At 40.0% G+C, this 19,735-nt stretch overlaps 1 long non-coding RNA gene across 6 annotated transcripts in view; it reads right to left on the reverse strand.

Annotated features, from left to right (window-relative positions):
• Positions 1 to 19,735, reverse strand: part of LOC135982656 (uncharacterized) — a 186,695-nt gene that overhangs the window by 37,554 nt on the left and 129,406 nt on the right. For 2 of the 6 annotated variants that reach the window (XR_010600159.1, XR_010600154.1), the window contains one exon: positions 15,252 to 17,348. The exons of 2 other annotated variants lie outside the window; for them this stretch is intronic. This is a non-coding gene — a long non-coding RNA (uncharacterized LOC135982656). Of the gene's footprint in view, positions 1 to 1,035; positions 1,099 to 15,251; positions 17,349 to 19,735 lie in introns of those variants that run through there. 2 more of the 6 variants (XR_010600155.1, XR_010600156.1) reach the window with 2 other exon arrangements.

Below are 19,735 nucleotides of genomic sequence, written 5' to 3' on the forward strand. Positions count from 1 at the left end.
GGCATTTTATAAACCACTGTGTTTGAGAGGAATAATCAAAGGTAACAGCAGCTAACCATATCTTAACATAAGTTAGTTATCCCCTTGTTGGCAATCCACTGTTACAAAAGACATACAGACAGTGTCTAACATAATACAGAGAAGGAAACAGCAATATATTTAGTCCACAGTCCTGCAACTGCATAGCCATTACTGGATCACTGTGAAAAGTCCCACTGAGTTGCACGTGTGTGCATACAATTGCAGGTTTGGGATCGTAGTCAGATACCCGATCCTTTGTGGGGTATTTAAATAACCAGCAAAGCCCTATCTGGTACTAACAGCTTCTGATCTTATCTGCAAATAGATTCCGGCTATGTTTGCATGGCTAAGCATTCCCTATATCATATCGGACCCGCTTTTGGCAAATGCATGAATAACCCACAAAAATAACTGAACATTATACATCTTTATGTTGACATGCCTTATTATGATATATTATTAGAAGGTGGTCCTTCTGGGAGGTGTGCAACCTCAACAACTTTTAACCAGCACTGCTGATACTGCAAGCATTTAACAGTGTTGCCAACTCTTGCAGTTTTATCACAAGTCTTGCAATATTTGGTGTCCTCAAAATTAGGCTGGAAACCTCATGAGAACCAGTTATTTTGTGAGATTACGAATACTTCCATTCAGGCCAGAAATATCAGAAGAGCAGCCTAGGCCATGGTATTTAAGCTCTTCTGATACCAACCAAAATCTCAAAGTGTGAAAGTTGAAAATGAAAAACAGTAACAGAAGAACTCAAACGTCAAAACTGGTTCCAGCTCTCAAACATGCTAATGCTCAGTGGTCTTCACAGGAAGTATTTGATTCCAGCGGCTACCATTATAGGAGGTGTTTGAATCTGAGGGTTGGCTCAGGTCTATATCTAAAATTAATTGATTTTGAAACTCCATAAAATTTAGTTCATGTTTATGGTTTGCAGGAAGGTTTTGGAGATGTCTAATTTTATCTAAACTGATTTGCCTGTCTCCACTGTGAATAGAAAATTACCTGTATATTAGAGCTGTTCAGAACATGGGTTTCTTCTTCCTCCCCCCGGAAGCTTTTGCCTTTCTGGTGAAAATAGAAAATATTTTTGGATTAAACTGAAATGTTTTAGGTTTTTTGGATTTTCAGTGAAAAGGCAAAATTTTATGTGGAAAACAGACACTTTCTGAAAAATGTGTTTAATTAAAAATCCAATTTCCCATCAATCAAAAGGACTGATGAAAATTTGACCAGTTCATATTGTGTATATTTCAGTCCCTGACAGAAGATCTGCAAGCATATGATGAATTAAAATCTGAACTATGTTTGAATTCTTGACTATAAGAGGCAGCCAATTTAGCTGGTTTTAGAGAAAAACTCTATTGACAGGTGTGGAGATTTGAATGGATTAAAGCCATAGACACAAGATGGTGAGGGTGGGAATACATTGGGGTTAGATGGAACCTTCTTTGTTTTCAATGGTATCAATTAGCACATTACTATTCAAAAAAGCTGCACCTTTAAAGCATCTACTTCAAATCTCTCCTCACCCCTCTAGTCAGTTCTTTTTAAACCCTGGGATTAGGAGGCCAGCAGCCTCCTGGAATGCATTCTAGGATGCTATGCTGACAAATTTGCTATGGCCATCTGGCCCTTTGGGCAGGTGCAGTGGGCCTTTAAAAAAATTAAATAAAGTCTGTTCATTGTTCACTATGATTAAAAAAAAGACATCTCAGTTTTGCAACAATAAAAGGACTGACAGGTGGATAAGAGTAAATGTTCCGTTTCATGAGATACAGCAATTTTTTTGTAGTTGGAGGACACTTTAGGATAGAAACAGAATCACAACCAGAAAATGACAGAAGCTCACATGACATTAACACCTGGAGAAGCAAATCAAGTCAACTTTGAATTTACTCATCTATGTATTGAATACATCTGCTGAGGTCGTCTGTTATTGCTGGAGGTTTCTATAGACAGATTTCAGGGCAAACCATATGGTATGAAGCAAAAACGTTTATGCAAGTAGATAAGACATTTGGGTTTGGAAATCAGTTGTTAGCTAAACTAAAAGGAAAAAAAAAAAAAAGAAAAAAATTGCATGCTCCCATGTAAGTCCCCAGAGATGCTGAGTCTGCCAAACAAGTCAGTCTTGCAAGCTAACATTATTGAATCTATGAGGTTTGTTTTAAGCCATGGCTTTTCACCTTCCTCTGCAGTATCATTTATTGGCCAGCATTGGAGGTGAGATACTGGTCTAGGTGAATTCCTATGGATTAGATGATCTACTAAGTGCTTTTCTATCTCTGACTTCTCTGATTCTTCAGTACGAAACATTACAAAATCAGTGCTTTGCATTTGAATCTGAGCCGATCTTTCTACATCTCTCTCCCCCTCAGTCTAGCTACTCAGGGAGTTAATATCTTGGTCCAGTTTCAGACCTGAATATGATCTGAAGACAAGTACGAAATGAATACAAACAAGGTAGAAATACATTTTTTAATAAGAACACATCAAATCCCTTAAGGAAAAGTCCTGTATGATTTAACAGACAGCTAAAAATTTTGAAGAGGCTTTTTGAACTCTCCTATATCATGTAAAAGAATTATATCCCGCAATAAAATTCTATACAATGGTTTAAAACACAAATCCTTAGAAAGAACATAATTTGCTAGTAAGTTCTATACACTTCTCTGTATATGGGCTATCTATATGGATCTTGTAAGCCCTTAAAAGTAGAAACCCCTCATATTGGCTCTCAAGGAGTAAATTATACAATAAGGAGAAGGATAAAACGGGGGACAAAATAATAGTTTATTTTAAATGTAGCAATTAAAAACCTCAACATGACTCATTTTTGTATTCTTATTTTTAAAAAAGTATATTTGAGTGGGGGAGGGAAGAGAGGCTGGTAGAGCCCCCTATGTTTAGGTTGCCTAATACTTTCCATTAAAAAGGGAAAAAAAGTTCTTGTATTTTTTTTGAGGCATTGTAACACCTACAATTTTTGCATCAGGCCTAGGAAATTCAGCAGGGACAAAGTCCTGGGGCTAGAGAAGTGTTTTTGCTTTATCCCATGAAATTCCATTCATGTTTGACTGAGCTATAAACTATTCAAAAAAGCCACTTCACTTCTGTCACTTGTAATGTAAAGCCCTGGTTGGGATGATTTAGTTGGTGTTGGCCTGCCTTGAGCAGGGAGTTGGACTAGATGACCTCCTGAAGTTTCTTCCAACCCTAATCTTCTATGTTTCTATGTCAGCAAAAATTTGGTAGCATGCCAAAACACCACCACAAATATGCTAAAGCTGCACCTACTCTGCCCCCTCCCCCCCCCCCCCCCGCAGCAGTGTACACTGTACCGGGAAACCTGGAGGTGAGGGGGCTGGCAGAGCAGTTGTAGCAGCATGGGTAGGGTGGAAGGATGGCAAGCACTGATCTCAGCTCACACCTGCAACCCCGTACGCTGTCTCAGTGTCCTATCCCCCTCTGTGAGCACCACAGGTAGGAGCATCCTTATACTCCCAAGGAGGAGATGGGGAAAGAGAGAGAAAGCTGGTTGGGATTCCCCAATCAGCCTCCTGAACCCAGCATGTAACACTAGGGGCCTATCCCCACTTCTGGGCTAGCAGCATTCTCCTGCTATTGTACTAGTTAGTCCTAGAGCTTACATAGTAATAGCCTGTGCTGAAGGTGCAAGGTTCAAATCCTGCTGAGAATGCAGGATGGTTTGTTACAGTTGATTTGCTTTTTACTGTTTTTCCTAAAAAACACCACACTGTTAAAAGAACACTATTTAGGTTGCAAAGTCAAGAACTCTAAAGTTAAGAAATGCCAGAATTAAAGTTGTGTGAGCAAACCTGCCCCCTTGTGTATATGCATTATAATACAGTCTTTAATTACATGATGGTATGCTATTTTTTTCACAAGACCCCAGCCTCATTTAGTACCCAAGATGAATACACAAATGGGAAGAATTCAGGCTGCACAGACACCTGTGAATCTGTCATTTCCTATGTCACCTATTGCTCACAAATTGCAAAAATGTTGCATATTTTAGGAACAGCAAAAGCAAAAGCTGTTCCTAAAATAACCCATCATCTTCTGAGTACAGCATAATGCTGTATACAAATATGTAAAATGTATATAAATTGCTGTGGTAGCAGTGACACATATGCATTCACTTTTATTCAAAATGTTTGGAATAACTCATATCTGCCAGGGTTTAGACCACCCTGGCTTTTTAGCTGTTTCTGTAACTTTGTGGGGAATATTAGTTCCAGTGTATGCAGTGCAGGAGACAAAAACATTTTGGTGAATCATGGGAACTGTTACAGCATAGAAGAAAAAAAATATTTCTTTTCTTCCCCCTCTCTACCTCTATAATTGTCCTAACGTTATTGTCCCAATGTGATTTCTTTTTACATGAACAAAAGCTTTTGTGTTGGCTTGCCATTCTTGTTTCCAAACATTTTTCCTTACATTTATGACCATATAAATGGATATAGCCTGGAAAATTAGAAGGATTTTCTAAATAATTCCAGCATGTCGGGGGGGGGGGGGTGGAGAAAGGGGGTGGTGGTGCAGGAAGAGATAATCATTCAAAAATCAAGAACTTTGCTTCTTTTATAAGTTTTAAAAGCCACCTATTATCATAAATGAGGACTTTACAGACAGTATATTTGAGGACAGTTAGAAATAGGGAGACCTGTAGATTTTCTTTGGATAACTCTTGATTATTGAAAGTAGATTTCCCACCAGATATTTTTGTCTGTGATATATATTGGATGGGGGATTTACTTGTGTATGTGTACACACACACACACACACACATAATGGTCTCTGAAGAATTTAGGCATTGTATAATTTTGAAACTCATCCATTTGAAAAAAATGAGTAGCTGTTGAGGATAGACAAAATAAATGGCTGGATTCAGCAGGTTTCACCTGACTCGAGGTATGTATCTGGTATTTTGCTGTCTTTTCTACTGACAGTATAATACCAGTGGCATCTCCAAGATTAACATTACAGCCTGTAAGTTGCTATGCAAACAGCATAGGAAATACTGTCACCTTGTCAATCAGCTCGACTTTGTGTTTTCCTTTCATCTCCTTTACAGTTGTCTTTGAAAACAAAACCCGATCTCTTTCATGATTCACAGAAATGGATTATCTCTGCTGTGACAACGTGTGAGTGGTCTTTCGGATTAATCAGTCAATGATAGACCCTGCTCCCATAGTTACAGCAGAATCAGCAGCCCTTTGGGCATTCCAAATAGACCAATGTCTTATGTACACTTTAATACTCTCTGAATAGGTGAAGGAAATATCTTTGTGTGTGTGATGATTTATGGAAGATTAAGACATTTTTCAACTTGGAAGCCTCATAAGAATACACACCTGACACTCTTACTGGATGTTAAAAGAAAACACAACTAACAACAAATATGTTGTGTAAGTAGTAATGATCAATTAAAAATCACAACTATAACAGTAAGCATAGCATTTATGCCATGCTAACAAGACAGAACACCATGCATGTATTTATGCAGTTCTGCACCAACACCCGCAGTCTCCTCAATCCCCTGTAACTTTTTCCTTCACTTTATTAACAATTAAAAAAATATATGCACATATATAACTAAGAAGATATGGTGGGAAAATCTGCTCAAAATCACAAAATTTTACATCTGCAAGAAATTAGAAAAATCTGAAAGCTCATTTTTGTTTCTAAAGAATGTCTCTTTGTGTACTTAATCATGGCACAACCTGAGAAAGGATACAGGCCACTTGCAGAAATTGAATGGTTTTAGTAGAGACAGTATTATTGTATACATACTCATAAAAGAGAAACTAATAGGGGGCATGAAGGAAAACAGCCAGTCCTTTCTGGCAACACTGTTACCCTTTCATAGGTATGCATGGATCCAATTTCCAGCAGCCTACCAATCTACAGATGGATTATGCACATTGTATAATACCTGTATTAAGGTAGGTTTTGATTCACTGGATATAAACTGTTCGGTTAATATCACTTGGCTTATCTAGGGGAGAGAAAGACATCTGAAAAGTAGAAAGCTAAAAATATCTAGGAATGCTAACTCTTTCAGCATAAGGGAAAAGATAATATCATCGTGGAAGAAAGTAAATTTACTAAAGATGGTTGAATATGGGAAAGAAAACATTATGAAATATTGAATTGTCAAAGTGGCTTCCATTTTGCAGGGATTGAAATTGAAGAATTTTTTTTCCCTCAAAATATTTTTTCAAATATATTTCAAAAATATTTTTCCATGTTCTCCATTTTTTTTCCTTTTTGCCCCACAGTGCAATAAATAAGTGTTAAAGCTTTTTTTATTTCACTTTTTTCCTTTCGCTGTTCCATAACTTTTCAAAGGTTACAGAGTTGCAAAAAGAAAAATAAAGCTGCAACTATGTTACATTTCAAAACTACTCCAATTTTTGAAAAGTTACAGAGCACCAGTTAGAGTTTCCTTTTTCCATTCTCTAATTTTGCCAAAGCTGAGGAAGTTTAGAAAGTTAAAGTTTCAAAAGGAAAAGAGTAAAATGAAAAAGTGAAGGGAATTTTAAAAAAACAGACATAATTTATTCTGTTGAATTTAATGGCAAACAGGAATAAGAGAAAGAACAGGAGAAAAAAATCCAAAATTAAAAAAAAAAATTATGAAAACAATTAAAAGCCAGAAGATTTTCATGTATGTTTTCAGTTTAGAAAAAGTCATTTTAATTGATTTTTTTAATAACTAGCTTTAATAATTAATGTATCTTATCAATTCTGATGTTAATGTAGTCAGTGGCTGCACTGGGAGTGGTTATCAACAGGAGAGCTGCACTAAGAATTTTTTGGTTCACCAGACAACTGAAAAGTCAGGGGAAATATTTGGCTTGGTTGCAAAAGCATTCAGAATTTGTCAGAATTGTCACCATTTCAGGCCAAACGGTCTTTCTGTAGCCCCTCCTTTATAACTTTTAGGCCAGTGGTTAGGACAATTGCTTGTGATGTCTTTTGAATCCCCACTCTGGCACATATTGAACTCAGGCCTCCCCCGACCCAGTTAAATGTGCTAGCCACCAGGCTATAAGGTATTCCAGGGTTCCATTTTATACACATACTTAAATGCTCTTTGGCCCAAAGAGCAAGCGAGAATGACTCTATAGCCTGGTGATTAAGACATTCCTCTGGGAGACAGAGGAGGGATATGAACCAACATTTCCTGAATTAGACAGAAGAAAGACTATGAAGAAATAACATGCTATTTATCATGGCTGAAGTTTACTAGAGTGCAAAGGGGCCTGAACACATCATATGCATTAATTAAGACCCCTTTTAAGCCCTATTTCCAAAGCAAAAGTAGCCTTAGTTGGTGAATAGCTTTTGTCTATGCCAGTGGTTCCCAAACTGGGGTTCATGAAATGTTACAGGGGGTTCTCGGGAAAAAATTCCCTAATGGCGGACAGAGCTGCCTTAGGGACCCCGGGCAGCACGGGACCAGGAGCTCGGAGCCCCTGGACTTCCAAGAGCTAAGCAGATCAAAGCAAGCACATCTATCACACTGAGGAGATTTAAACTTCAAGACTCCTAATAAGAAATGGAAAGGGAAGTGGATATTTTTCGCTGTTTTTAAAATTAAATAGGCAGCTAGGATTGTTTTTAAAATTATTATGAAGAACAAGTTTAAGCTTTGTTGTAACATGTGTTGTTTGCTTGAACTGCTCATAGGGTGACCAGATGAGATGATGAAAATATTGGGAGACCGGGGTGGGGGGCAAAAAAAAAAGCTGGCGCAAAATATCAGGACAAAAATTGCATCCCGACCGCTCTCTGGGACAAACAGCTCAAAATCGGGACGGTCCCGATTTTATCGGGATGTCTGGTCACCCTAACTGCTCAAGACCTGAATGATTGTATAAGAGGAACTCTTTGAGTTGGCTTCTTAGATACCTTCATGCTGTTTCACATCTGATACTTCTTGATGAAACATGGGAGCCTTGTCTTATAACAAGCTTAGTCAAAGTGATACAAGCTACGAAAGTGAGATCTTGGAAGAGTGTTGCCATTTTCATAATGTAATAAAAATACTGTAATGATAAATCATAATAAATAGTGTGTAATAAGCATGTCATAAAAACAAATTTTATATTTCCAAGATCACGGCCTTTATAATTTATACTCAGGTAAAGGAGAAAATCCCTGGAAATATTCTTTTTTAGGAGGGGGTTCACGAGACTTGACATTTTGGTGAAAGGGGTTCACAGGTTGTTAAAGTTTGGGAACCACTGGTCTATGCAAACCAGTGAGATACATTTCTCCTGCAAGGAAAGGTGTCTGAAGGAAAAGAGAAATGTACACCCAGCCTAGGTATGTCTCAGTGTTTTGCTTTCTAAATTAACTTTAAAAAGAAGTATAAGAGAAACTTTAACAATTCTATAAGCGTCAATTATTTACTTAAGAAATCCCTCTTCAGTATCAATTTTTACATCATTATATACTGGGATATTAGAAGTAGAATTTGTCTTTTTCCTCTCTGGAATTACTTAATGGATTTCTAAGGTTGACACCATTTATTTGCAGTCAGCCAAAAAGGACTTGAGCACTTTGTCTCTCCATCTCTCTCTTTCTGGATAATCTATGGTTAAGATTTTCAAAAATGGCTGGTGACTCCTTCCTGGGTCCTTAAAGAGAGGGTGCTCCTGGCAGATATCAAGCTCAGCACCCAAAACTTCTAGTGATTTTTTAAATTCTTGATTTACCTATATCTTGTATGTATGGGGATACACATATACGTGTGTGTGTGTGTGTGTGTGTGTGTGTGTACAGAGAGAGAGAACACATGATGGTGTAGCATAGTATAAAGGTTTTAATCAGCTACATTATACAGGCAATCTAAAATGAGAACCAATAAGCACTTTATATCACACCCACTGTCACAACCACTATTTATGTCATTAAAAAAAGCAATGTTTAAGTGTGACAAAAATGTTTTTAGTACTATTTTCCATGTCTCTACCTATAAAGCTAGGGCTCCTAGTGTTAGTACCGTATCCCTCAGTCCAAGCCCTGGAGGGAAGGGAAAAATGATAACTAAGTAATCTAGGAAATAGATCTTGGCTGTGCTCCAGAAGAAAGAAATTAGTTAGAACTCTTTACATTAGGCAAAAAGTGAAATAAATGTGTTTCATTTAATCTGAAATATAAAGCAGTGAAGGAATCATCTGCTCACACGTGGTTACCTAAAAGGAAAGGAAATGTGCTGAGCAAGTATTTTGGTATATTTTCCTCATTGCTCTAGAGGTCTAAGTATGAAGTTTTGCAGGGATGGCTGGAGGTTCTTGCTGAATTTCCAAAGCTGTCAATCTATGTGAGAGCCATATAGTCATAGGAAATTTGTGAGCCATAAAACGATTCTGCTCAGATTGTGGCGGTGGCTTGGTATTGCTTTAAGGCAGAATGCTGAGCAAAGTGCATTGAGGTATGTTAGTGATTATGCCATTCATACACGTTCACCACAGCTGGTTAGAAAAAGGAAAGAGGTTTTAAAAAGGAGGAAAGAGTTGGAGCGCACTCCTGCAACTTTCCCCTTAGTGCACTGGAGCATGGTACCAATGAAGGCTGGCAAACTTGTTTGGAAAAATGAGAGAATCTGAAACCTTTATTTATCCTCCAGATTGTATCCAGGTGTGCAAGTCCATGCTGTGCTTTAAGAGGTGCAGCACAAAACCTCACAGCACTTGGGAGTGGGAGCTAAGGTAACGTATAAGTCACCTTTGTGCTCATCCAATCATGGGCTACTCTGGGGTCTTTAGCTTAACTTAGACAGCCCTGGGGGCCTAAATTACAGCAGCCTCCCAGGGTTGCCCTAAGGGTCACAGTGCTGCTCAGAAGGTCTGCAGCACAGCCTGTTTCAGCCCTGTCCCTGACATGCCTCTCCTGGCCCAACCCCTGGACCCAGCATGCCCCCATGTTATCCGGGGTTCTTTCAACGCAAAGCCCTTGGTAACTTTTACTCTGTGCGAGGAGGTGTCAGGAAATAAATCAGAGGAGACACGGCCGTCTGACCGATAGATGGCTGGCACAAACAGGACAACACAAGAGTGCTTTCACTTAAAGCTAAACTTTACTTAGACTCAAGCACTTAGGTCCGCAACAAGATTAGTAAAACACCCACAACCCTTGATAAATACCAAAGCTGAGTGTGGCTCTCGAATGGCACAGTGACAGCCCGTCTGCTGCTGGGGAACATAAGGTGCATCCAGAGGGAGAGACCAGTCTCGAAGAGTCCCCCAAAGGAGTCCCCTTATTTATACATTAGTAATAGAATGACAAGTGGGGAATATGGAGACCGGGGAGATGGGTCGGAAACAAGAGGGAGTGTGGGCTATATTGGCAGAGAGAAAGGAGAGTCAGGACAAAACTGGGAGGAAAGATCAAACCAGTATCTTAGATGCCTATATACAAATGCGAGAAGTATGGGGAATAAGCAGGAAGAACTGGAAGTGCTAATAAATAAATACAACTATGACATTGTTGGCATCACTGAAACTTGGTGGGATAATACACATGATTGGAATGTTGGTGTGGATGGGTACAGCTTGCTCAGGAAGGATAGACAGGGGAAAAAGGGAGGAGGTGTTGCCTTATATATTAAAAATGTACACACTTGGACTGAGGTAGAGATGGACATAGGAGACGGAAGTGTTGAGAGTCTCTGGGTTAGGCTTAAAGGGGCAAAAAACAAGGGAGATGTCATGCTAGGAGTCTATTACAGGCCACCTAACCAGGGGGAAGAGGTGGATGAGGCTTTTTTCAAGCAACTAACAAAATCATCCAAAGCCCAAGATTTGGTGGTGATGGGGGACTTCAACTATCCGGATATATGTTGGGAAAATAACACAGCGGGGCACAGACTATCCAACAAATTCTTGGACTGCATTGGAGACAACTTTTTATTTCAGAAGGTTGAAAAAGCTACTAGGGGGGAAGCTGTTCTAGACTTGATTTTAACAAATAGGGAGGAACTCGTTGAGAATGTGAAAGTAGAAGGCAGCCTGGGTGAAAGTGATCATGAAATCATAGAGTTTGCAATTCTAACGAAGGGTAGAAGGGAGAACAGCAAAATAGAGACAATGGATTTCAGGAAGGCAGATTTTGGGAAGCTCAGAGAGCTGATAGGTAAAGTCCCATGGGAATCAAGACTGAGGGGAAAAACAACTGAGGAGAGTTGGCAGTTTTTCAAAGGGACACTATTAAGGGCCCAAAAGCAAGCTATTCCGCTGGTTAGGAAAGATAGAAAATGTGGCAAAAGACCACCTTGGCTTAACCATGAGATCTTGCACGATCTAAAAAATAAAAAGGAGTCATATAAAAAATGGAAACTAGGACAGATTACAAAGGAGGAATATAGGCAAACAACACAGGAATGCAGGGGCAAGATTAGAAAGGCAAAGGCCCAGGCCCAAAATGAGCTCAAACTAGCTACAGGAATAAAAGGAAACAAGAAGACTTTTTATCAATACATTAGAAGCAAGAGGAAGACCAAAGACAGGGTAGGCCCACTGCTTAGTGAAGAGGGAGAGGGAGAAACAGTAACAGGAAACTTGGAAATGGCAGAGATGCTTAATGACTTCTTTGTTTCGGTCTTCACCGAGAAGTCTGAAGCAATGCCTAACATAGTGAATGCTAATGGGAAGGGGGTAGGTTTAGCGGATAAAATAAAAAAAGAACAAGTTAAAAACCACTTAGAAAAGTTAGATGCCTGCAAGTCACCCGGGCCTGATGAAATGCATCCTAGAATACTCAAGGAGCTAATAGAGGAGGTATCTGAGCCTCTAGCTATTATCTTTGGAAAGTCATGGGAGACGGGAGAGATTCCAGAAGACTGGAAAAGGGCAAATATAGTGCCCATCTATAAAAAGGGAAATAAAAACAACCCAGGTAACTACAGACCAGTTAGTTTAACTTCTGTGCCAGGGAAGATAATGGAGCAAGTAATTAAGGAAATCATCTGCAAACACTTGGAAGGTGGTAAGGTGATAGGGAACAGCCAGCATGGATTTGTGAAGAACAAATCATGTCAAACCAATCTGATAGCTTTCTTTGATAGAATAACGAGCCTTGTGGATAAGGGTGAAGCGGTGGATGTGGTATACCTAGACTTTAGTAAGGCATTTGATACGGTCTCGCATGATATTCTTATCGATAAACTAGGCAAATACAAATTAGATGGGGCTACTATAAGGTGGGTGCATAACTGGCTGGATAACCGTACTCAGAGAGTTGTTATTAATGGTTCCCAATCCTGCTGGAAAGGCGTAACGAGTGGGGTTCCGCAGGGGTCTGTTTTGGGACCGGCTCTGTTCAATATCTTCATCAACGACTTAGATATTGGCATAGAAAGTACGCTTATTAAGTTTGCGGATGATACCAAACTGGGAGGGATTGCAACTACTTTGGAGGACAGGGTCATAATTCAAAATGATCTGGACAAATTGGAGAAATGGTCTGAGTTAAACAGGATGAAGTTTAACAAAGACAAATGCAAAGTGCTCCACTTAGGAAGGAAAAATCAATTTCACACATACAGAATGGGAAAAGACTGTCTAGGAAGGAGTACGGCAGAAAGGGATCTAGGGGTTATAGTGGACCACAAGCTAAATATGAGTCAACAGTGTGATGCTGTTGCAAAAAAAGCAAACATGATTCTGGGATGCATTAACAGGTGTGTTGTGAGCAAGACACGAGAAGTCATTCTTCCGCTCTACTCTGCTCTGGTTAGGCCTCAGCTGGAGTATTGTGTCCAGTTCTGGGCGCCGCATTTTAAAAAAGATGTGGAGAAATTGGAAAGGGTCCAAAGAAGAGCAACAAGAATGATTAAAGGTCTTGAGAACATGACCTATGAAGGAAGGCTGAAAGAACTGGGTTTGTTTAGTTTGGAGAAGAGAAGACTGAGAGGGGACATGATAGCAGTTTACAGGTATCTAAAAGGGTGTCATGAGGAGGAGGGAGAGAACTTGTTCACCTTAGCCTCTAAGGATAGAACCAGAAACAATGGGTTTAAACTGCAGCAAGGGAGGTCTAGGTTGGACATTAGGAAAAAGTTCCTAACTGTCAGGGTGGTTAAACACTGGAATAAATTGCCTAGGGAGGTTGTGGAATCTCCGTCTCTGGAGATATTTAAGAGTAGGTTAGATAAATGTCTGTCAGGGATGGTCTAGACAGTATTTGGTCCTGCCATGCGGGCAGGGGACTGGACTCGATGACCTCTCGAGGTCCCTTCCAGTCCTATAATCTATGATTCTATGATTCTATGTCCCTTAAAGAAACCTTGCTAAGTAAGCAGTTTCAAGCAAGAAGTTCCTTCTGATTATTGATTAACCAGGTGTGGGTAGGCACTTTACTGATTTGCCGAAGTCTCCCCGTATACTCAGGGTTTGCAGAAGGATCCTCAGAAGGAAGCCTTACAGCTGACTTCCTCAGTGCCTTTGATATGCAAAACCTTCCATAGCTGGAACTATGACTTTAGGCCTCTTTTACATCACATAAAGGGGATGGTGTTGCAGTGGGAATCTCATCTTCAAACCTTTTGCAAGTAGGAATCCAGCTCCCTGAATCCCTCCTCTTCCTATGGTTTCTTTATTTTTGTGTAATTCTCTCATTGCCCCCTCATTTCTATCAACACTTTTCTGACTTGCAACTTTCTAATAGGTTCTTTCCCACGCAACTCTCCATTGAACCCAGATTTCAATCCACCTGCAATTCTTTCACCTCCTCCCCTCCTCACAGAGCAAACTACTCAGTGCTGCAAGTTTTCTTGAAGAAAAATTTTGTAGTTATATATATTTACAAAAAACCCCCACACAAAATGTTTTCATTGATGAAATGAAAAACAGGGACATTTCAGGTGTTGTGAAAATGTTCTGGGATCACCAGGGCATCATATGAAAAACCAGAAAATATGGCCCATTTAAGGCTGCCTCACATTAAAAATTATTTGTACAGAAGTTCTGTACCATTTATATGAGTTAGTGTGCAACACGAATGCCCACCTGGAGCACAAAAAAGACGAACCTTTGATCATTGGCATGGGAATAATAAAATGAAATAAATAATACCGCTTCTATCTGAGGATCTCAAGGTGATGTTCTTATTGGGTTCCATTTGGGTTGCTTTTATAATAGAAGTGCAGGCAACATATATATAGTCCTTCCACTGTGATTATAATGGCTTCTTTGGAGAAGACTTTTTCTCAAATGGAAATCTAGAAGATATTTTCATTATAGTAGAATCACAGACATTGGAGATGGAAACAAACAGTATAGACCATCCTACACACCTACCAATGAAGTATGTAGCATATTTTCTGACAGTTTGTCCTCTCTCATTTCTGAACGCTCTGGGAGTTCAAGCCCTTGGGTTTCCACCATTTGCCTTGCTACCCTACTCCATAATCTACTAGATCTGCTACTTAGGAAGGTTTCCCCCCCCCCCCCCCGAATATATAGTCCAAGCTATCTACAGATCATTGATGCAGACTTTATGAGCCCTTTAGAAGCTATACTCAATCAAACAGGGCTTATTTAGAAAAAGTAGTCACTGCACAGAAGTGCATGAAGGTGCTAGTTTTGGTACACCTAATTGCTTAATCAAGCTTTTCAAAAAAAACAAAACAAAACCCAACAACAAGGAATTCATTTTTTTCAAAACATCACCCAAAACATTTTTCTATTTCAAGTGATTTTGCTCCTCTCAATTTTGCTTTTCCACAGACGCTTTGTGACAGAGGAACAAAGGTTATTAAATATTTAATTATTGGGAAGGCACAAACGACTGATGGATTCAGTAGGACTAGCCAAACTGCATTATTTCACCACACTGTGGCTGAGTAAGATTGACATTTGGCCTTCATTCAATGTTTTTCATCATTCCACCAGAAATAAACACAGTGGGGCCTATTCTCAATATGTTTATGCATCAGTAACTTCTATTACTTCTGGAAACTGTGAAATTTATGCCAGTTGGTTGTAAAAGAGAGTACAGTTTGCCTTCCCCCCCCCACACACACACTATTCCCACAACCCAGAATCAATATGTGCACAATTTTCCTCCTCCTCACACCACATGTTATTCCATGGAGTATAGTCCAAGAAATAAATGGACATTTCCCCCCCCCCCCCCCCCGCCCCCATACAACCCATCACCATAATGGGATTTTCTGTCTCATCTCTACAAACAAGAAATGGGCCTACTAGCAAAATTCAGATGTGAATCTAAACTTGATCCAAACAAAATGTGTTAAAATGCAGCATTTTGGTTCAGTCCAAGATAGAGATAGGGCCCTGCCTCAGCATTTGGATCTGGATTCAGATCCGAACTTTCACAGAGTATGGGGGTACTGAGACCCAGGCTTTTGGTTTCAAACCATCTCTAGTACAAATATAGCTGAAATGTTTTAATGATGTGTTTGCTTTGCCCTAGTTTTTAAGAGGACTAGCATTTCTGATTGTGATCTTTGGTAGACTGAAAATTATTAAGGCTATGTCTACAGTGAGGGTTTTTTCTTCAAGTTTCCTGCCACTGGACTATCACCAGTGCAGCTCTGCCAATGAAAGCACAAGTAGGAACAGTGGTCACTGACACTCTTTCCACGACATCATCTAGACTTATTCTAAGCAGGATTAGAGCAGACAACATGGTGGTAAAAGTACCCGTGCCTTGTTTATACTGGAGTTCCCATGATTGCTATCATTGGTGAAGATGTGCCACTGATGGAGCAACAGGGGGAATTTTTAGGGGGAAAAACCCTCACTGTGTAGAGTACAGTTTACATGAAACAGGTTTTGAGAACAATTTGTATCATAATGAATAGTGTATAGGAAACCATTTTTAAAAGTGGCTAAGCTCTCTCGCACTCCTGCTTCTTCTTTGCAGAGCAATAGTGCAGAAAACCCTATTAGAGACATTACAAATCTAAGCTGAGAATTTTTCGTAGCATGGTTTAAATGTGGTAGTACAGACAAGGTCTGATTCTTCGTTGAAAAGAACCCTTCTTTGAAAAGACAGACATGAAAAACCTGAGGACTTTTACTGTGAAGGTTATACTCATGTTTTTACTTTATTCATTTCCTGAAAGCTGAAAGGGGTCTTCTGTATCCCACACACCTGCTAGTCCCAGATGAGATGTATGCCTATGCCTGTTCTGGCATAACGAAATAATTCCCATAACTGCTTGATCCATTTACTTACTACTCCCAACTGGCATCCTATCTATGCATATTGTTATTGGAGCTCCTCTGTCAAACTTATGAATATTATGTGTTCTGCTTGTCTAAATATTGAGCTGTTCACTGTATGAGTATAAGGAGTTAATTCAAGAAGACTCTGACTGCACCTACTTGCAGGAAAGAAGACAGAGGCCTGATAACACCTGATCCACAAATAACTGAATCAAGGCAGAACAAACAGCTTCAAAGGCTCTTTTTGACCCCGATGTGGCACCCAAACTGGCTTAACAAGGCTAAAGAAACACAGGAGAGAACAAAGGACTTTGGCTGGTTTTAAAAGGAGACACACGCCCTGAAGAAGGAGACGGGGGTTGGAGCTAAACTGAACCCAGACTCCTGGAGTTAAGGGTGTCTAGCGTAAGCTAGAGCTACCTAGGCCTATAGGTAAGAAAAATATATGTGTATAGGCCTTTTATTGTGTTAAAATAGCTACCTAGGCCTATAGGTAAGAAAGATATATGTGTATAGGCCTTTTATTGTGTCTCCTATACTTTGCCATATCCTTACTGTTAAGATTAAACAATTATTTTTTTTTAATGAAAGCTGACTGGTTACTGTATTAGCCACTGGTCACAGCCACTGCCTCTGGTTATGACAACATGTCACTAGAGTTCTTGAAGCAACTCAGGACTCGTGCTCACCAGTGTCTGGCACAGTTTTTCATGTGAGTGGTCCAAAGACATGATGAACATGAAAAAAAGTCATTGCTCTCCTGAAACCAGGGAAAGACCTACATAATGTTCTGTTCAATGTACCATTCAAGGTGCTGGAGTGTCTCATTCTTCAGTGCATCTCCCCAGGAATGGAGTCAATACTCTGCATCAAGCAAGCAGGCTTTTGAAGAGGTTGGAACACCAGTGATCAAGTGCTAGTTTTCACAACATTCATCAGAAATGGTTTTCAGAAAAAAATGAAGACGGGAGCAGTATTTCTGGGTCTGACAGCAGCATATAACACAGAGCTCTTAGTCAAATTGTCAAGAGCAGTCCCATCACAGGCAGTCAATGTCACTGACCTCCTCCTCCACAGCAGATGTTTCTGAGTGCACATGGAAGACAGAGTTAGTGCATGGAGAAGACAAACCAATGGTCTACCCCAAGACTCTGTGCTGGCACCAATGCTTTTCAACCTGTACACAAATGGCCTTCTGCACACCCAGTCCTTCAAGTTCACATATATAGATGACATTTGTTTAGATATCCAAGCATAGTCATTCCCAGAACTTGAAAACATGCTAAATGTCACCTTGATTAAGATGGCTGAATACTGTAGGCAGTGGCATTTACAACCAAGTGTGGCCAAGACAGTTTTGAGTGTGTTCCATCTTTACCACACTAAAGCAGACTCAGAACTGAATATCTTTCTCATTGGACATAGACTGAGTGGGATTCATGTTTCAGGCAATCTCAGAATAACTCTAGATAGATATCTCACATACTTTAACCACCTGAGGAAAACTGCAGCTAAAGTGAGGACATGTAACAACCTTCTAAGCAAATTGGCCAGCATTTTACGGGGAGCAAACAGTCAAACTTTCCATCATCCAGTTAAGATCTCTGTTACTCTGCAGCAGAATACTGTGCTCCAGTCTGGCTTCATTTGTCTGATGTCAAGGTGGTCGACACACTAAATTCAACCTTGTGCACTGTAACTGGGATGATTCGACCCACACCAGTACTGAGGCTCCCTGTGTTAAGCAACACTACTCCTCCACACATCTCTTGTGAGGAGGTTACAGCCAGAATGGTTGAGAAGATGAGGGTAAACCCAATCCTACCGGTATACACTAACCTCTTCAATCACCCCAGTGCACGCTTGTCCTTAATTCACCCATTTTGGGCCCACTGCCCTGCCCCAATTTCTCTGTGATGTTGATGTGGCATGCAGCTGACATCAGAAACCAGTCTCTCATAACTGACATGATCACGTGTGTGTGACATACCAGGGTACAATCCAGACTAATGAGTAGCTGTGTCACCCCTGCCTTCTAGCCTGGAGTGCCCTTTGCAATACTTTGCTACGGTAACCTCCAGCCTGGACTGCTCACAAACAGCCTCCATCATGCAAGTCACTCCCGGCTGTGTCTGGGTGTGTGCTGTGATCAGCCAGCCACACCTTGGCTCTTACCAGCCTGGGTTATATTGCAGGGTGACCACAACACACACCCAGTCTTACATTTCCCCCCAAAACACGTCCTCTCCTGGACAATACATGTTTTATATAAAGTCAGTTATTTCTTTAATAGAAATAATATGCACACAACCTGTCAACCTAAGTGGAGTTTCTCCAAAAACATCAATTTAAACACACTGGATTAGATAAAAAAATAAAACAACTTTTTTAGGTACAAAGAAAGAGATTTTAAGTGAGTACAAGTGATGAGGCAGAATGGTCAGAAACGGTTGCAAGAATAAAAGAAAACACAACTGGTGCCTAACAAACTATATTAATTTCAAACAAAGTAGTCACCACATGCTTTCAGCGGTCTTACTGACCAGCCTTCTTAGGTTAGGATTCTGGGAGAAGGGGTCCAACAAACACTTCCTTTGTCACTTCAGATGCCATGAATACAATGGGCAGGGAGAGGGCTGCCTCCTTTTAATAGTTTCAGTCTCCCTCTTGAAAAACATTTCCAGATGAGATTCAGGAGACAAAGAGTCTATGTGAAAGGATATTCTCTGCTGGTTTTTCCACCACCTGTGAGAGTTTCCTTTGTCTCCCCTTCCTGCTTGTTGACCTTGTTTACAGCTTAAATGCAAATTAAGCAGAGCACAGATTTTTTTATTTTAGGACAGACCTGTTTGCCAACTTCTGCTTGGGTCGGGCTGTGGCATGGAACATGTGTTAACACCACAATACAAGGAAATCTTAACTTCACATACAATGTTGCCACACATTTTGCCAGGACAATAATGACCAGCAACTTATATATCACAAGATGTACTTTGTACAAAGATTATTACAATAGTATGTAGGGTGAGAATACAGGGGTACATTCCATCACAGCATGTACCCAGTTTTGGGCACCACATTAGCTATCTTCCAGTCGTCTGGTACAGAAGCTGATTTAAATGATAGGATACATACCACAATTAGTTTTGCAATTTCACATTTGAGTTCTGAAGGAACTCTTAGATGAATACCATCTGCCTGGTGACTTATTACTCTTTAAATTATCAATTTGTTCCAAACCCTCCTCTAATGACACCTCAATCTGGGACAGTTCCTCAGTTTTGTCACCTAAGAATGACGACTCAGGTTTGGGAATCTCCCTGACATCCTCAGCCATGACAGCTGATGCAAAGAATTAATTTAGTTTCTCTGCTGTAGCCTTATCTGCCTTAAGTGCTCCTTTAGGATCTTGATCATCCAGTGGCCCCACCGATTGTTTAGCAGGCTTCTGATGTACTTAAAACAATTTTTGC

This window comes from Chrysemys picta, chromosome 3, assembly GCF_011386835.1.
Source record: "Chrysemys picta bellii isolate R12L10 chromosome 3, ASM1138683v2, whole genome shotgun sequence".
Lineage (NCBI taxonomy): Eukaryota > Metazoa > Chordata > Testudines > Emydidae > Chrysemys > Chrysemys picta.